The following is a 3,880-nucleotide window of genomic DNA, read 5'->3' as shown; positions in this document are numbered from 1 at the left end:
AAAACTACCTTAGCTAAAATCTCTTTAATCTCTCGATTAGAAACCTCAACTTGCCCACTAGTTTGGGGATGATACCCCAAACCAACACTACAAGAATTCAGTTCTCGGGCGACTAAACATGGCGAATGAGTAGACCGGTCGCTAATTTAGCGACTGAAATAAAATAGCGGGCGACTGTTATCAGTCGCCAAATTAGCGACCACACAAATCCGTACAATAAATAATATTGGCAACTGAAAAATAAGGTCGGGCGACCGAATTTCAGTCGCCAATTTAGACGACCCAAATAAATCAGATCCAACCTCCCCCACATACTTACTCTACCCCCTTTCATCTCGTTTAACTCTACCCCACATACTTACTCTACCCAAAATCCTTCTCATTTTTTTAATTTCTCTCCTCTGATGTTTTTACTTTATGAAATCTCCAACTTCTTCTCTCATCTTTTTACTTTTTAATTTACCAAATCTCCATTTTTCTCATCTTGTTACTTGAACAAATATCTCAACTTCATCTCGAATAACTTTTCTTGTCTAATATTCCTCATAGTCTCACCCTCCTTCATCTAATTAAATGTATTTGTCTATTTATCTCATAAATTTAATTTTTCAGATTTTAATTTCAAAGTATTTTGGTCTTAAATTAACATGGTCAATTTCTGTTTAGATCTTGACCTGAAAACTATTTTAATTGAAAAATTATTGTGGTAGTAGGCGACAGGAAAGGTCGACGACAACCGACGGCGTCGGGGATAGTGGCATAGGGAGATGCGATAGAGGAAGGAGAATAAGTAAGAAAGAAAGGATGTAATTTGTTTTTCGTGTTATTCGACTGGCGTGAATTTGTGATGACGGTAATTTTTGTTTTTTTTGGGTTATTCGAATTGTTACGAATTTTAATGTAATATAAATTTAGTTAATTTTGTGTCAAAATGAGCAAATTTGTGGGGTTTTTTTAGTTCCAGTAAATTTATAATGTAATGTAAATTTAGTATGGAAATTTATTGATACCATAATTTATGTCATAATGTAATGTATATCTAATAGAATGGTTTGTTTAGCTTGTAATGGTGGCGCTGATTTGGTTAATTTTTATTTTATTTTTTTTGGTTTAGCTTGTAATATAAAACTAGCATAGAAATGGTAGATCCGTGACTTTTTTTTTTAATATCAAATTGGCGACGGATGACGTGGCGGTCGCCAAATTGGCTACGAAACAGCGACAGAAATTGGTCGCCAATTTGGCGACGAAATTTATGTGTCAGTCGCCAAATTGGCGACGGAAATCGGTCGCCCGAGTCAATTTAGGCGACTACGCCTTGCGACTACTGCAGGGTGACTGCTTTCGGTCGCCAATTTACTTTTAGCGACTAAAATCGGTCGCCTATTTTGGTCGCCCGAGACTGAAATTCTTGTAGTGCACGCCGGTGTTGAACACCCACCTTAGACAAAATAGAAGTTAGTTTTTTTCTTTAAAATGCATTCCCCCATCACTAATGACGACCCTAGGGACACCAAATCGAGGAAAGATAATCTTTTTAAACATTTTAATCACGGTCTTGGCATCACAATTTGGTGAAGCAATCGCCTCCACCCACTTAGACACATAATCTACAGCTACCAAGATATACCTGTTACCTTTGCTAGACGGGAAGGGTCCTTGGAAATCGATGCCCCAGACATCAAAAACCTCGACCTCTACGATACCATTTTGTGGCATCTCATGTCTCTTGGAAATATTCCCGGAGCGGTGGCAAGCATCACAAGCTGAAACAAAAACCTTAGCATCAACAAACAAAGTAGGCCAGTAAAAACCAGACTGAAGTACCTTAGCCACGGTACGCGATGGACCGTGGTGACCACCATAAGAAGAAGAATGACAGCCCTCCAAGATCACTTTGGTCTCCCACTGCGGAATACACCGTCTGTAGAGACCGTCTGCACATTCCTTAAATAAATAAGGATCATCCCAGAAGTACTGCTTAGCGTTATAGGGAAAATGCTTCTTCTGCTGATGAGAAAGGCCAGGTGGCAGCGTGCCACTAACAACGTAATTAGCTAAATCTGCTTACCACGGATCTTGGTTAATAATAGAGGACAAAATAGCAAATAAAGAATCATCAGGAAAAGAATCATCAATAGGCAGAGAATTTTCTCCCTCTAGCGGTGACAGTCGCGACAGATGATCAGCTACTACGTTCTCAGCACCTTTCTTATCTTTGATCTGCAAATCAAACTCCTGAAGAAGGACTATCCATCTCAACAACCGTGGTTTAGCTTCCTTCTTAGCAAGAAGGTGTCTCGGCGCTGCATGGTCAGTAAAAACAGTAACTTCTGACTCTATCAAATAAGAACGAAATTTTTCTAGCGCATATACCACAGCTAGATGCTCTTTCGCAGTAGTGGTGTACTTCACTTGAGCCTCATCCAGAGTTCGGCTCGCATAGTAGGACGACCTAGTCATAACAAGAGTTCTCTAGGACCCGGTCTATGGTTGACAATAAGGCTGAGAGGTGATTGTCTTTAAGCCTAAACAATTGACATTGTTATTTATTCCGAGTTTAACATGAACATCTATATACAATTGCATGTGTGACCCGACTCCCCTATACTCTTTTAATCATATATTTTTACATCGTTTTGTTTGCTAATCACCAAAACAATCAAACAAACAACCGTAATCGACCTTGATAGAAGTCTATTCATAGCTTTTCATAACGCAATTTCCGTCTTCTTATGTTCGACCCCTCGTAATACATTAATTTGTGTCTAGGGAAATTTATCTTTGATTAGGTGTGCGACAAAGCCTATCAAATTTTGGAGCCGTTGCCAGGGAGCACGGTTTTATTGTGTTTAGAATTGTTGATTTCTATCTTGTTTTCCATTGTCTTAAGGAACACTTGTTCCTTGAGACCGTTACTTACGAATTTCTTGAGATTGTTGTCTTATGCCTAGGTCTTCTCATAATAGAGATTTGCTTTCACCGGATTCCGAGCCCGAGAAAACCTTGCGTAGAAGACGAGGGTTTTTGAAAGAAATTAAAGAAGCCGCTTCTCCCGTGCAAATTGAAAGTGCAAGAAAGTCTTACTTAGAATATCTTAAAGCTTTTGAAGAGGAGGAGGTTTCTAGTTCATCATCTCCACCACCACCACCATCTCCAACTAAAAAGATGGTGAAACTTTTTTTATCATTCCAAGCCCACCACGGCTATGCTTCCGGCCGGTATCACTACTACTCAAATTACCGCCCCGGAGTTCGAGATCAAACCGGCTTTTATTAGCCTTGTCGAGAGGAAGCAATTTGGGGGAAGTCCTTTGGAGGATCCCAATTTGCATGTTCAAAACTTTTGTGACTATTGCTCCTTGATTCGGCAAACGGGAGTCACTCAAGCACAAATTAGGGAAATACTTATCCCTTTCTCTTTGAAGGACAAGGCAAAACTATGGACCAATAGCCTTGATCGCACCGCCATGGAAATCACCAATTGAGAAACGTTGACTCTTGCTTTCTATCAAACGTTTTTTCCACCGGAGAAAACTCAAACTTTGAGGAGCTAAATCACGGGATTCCGTCAACAAACTCTTGAGAGCTTATATGAAGCTTGGGAAAGGTACAAGGAGTTGAAAATACAATGCCCACATCATGGTTTGGATGCTTGATTCCTAGCTATAACATTCTACAATGGATGTTGTGCCGAGTCCCGAAGAATTCTTGATTCCGCCAACAATGGGCGGTTTGATCAAATTGACACGGATATTGCTCATGCCCCGATTTAATCCATGGCGATTCATGATGCCCAATATGTCAATTTTCGGAGTACTACCATTTTGAAAGCTCAAATCTTATTGCTCCAAGAAAAGTCGGAGGCTCAAAATGCAATC

General features: G+C 39.9%; 1 non-coding gene across 1 annotated transcript; it reads right to left on the bottom strand.

The window, feature by feature from the left end:
* Nucleotides 1–3,539: 3,539 nt before the first annotated feature.
* On the bottom strand, nt 3,540–3,648 carry LOC141654199 (small nucleolar RNA R71). Its single transcript, XR_012547763.1, has one exon. It is a non-coding gene; the product is annotated as a small nucleolar RNA R71 (small nucleolar RNA).
* Nucleotides 3,649–3,880: the final 232 nt, after the last annotated feature.

The sequence above is a fragment of the Silene latifolia genome, chromosome 4, assembly GCF_048544455.1.
Source record: "Silene latifolia isolate original U9 population chromosome 4, ASM4854445v1, whole genome shotgun sequence".
Lineage (NCBI taxonomy): Eukaryota > Viridiplantae > Streptophyta > Magnoliopsida > Caryophyllales > Caryophyllaceae > Silene > Silene latifolia.
Note: the sequence above shows the minus strand (reverse complement) of the source record. Positions and strands in the feature narration are given on the sequence as shown.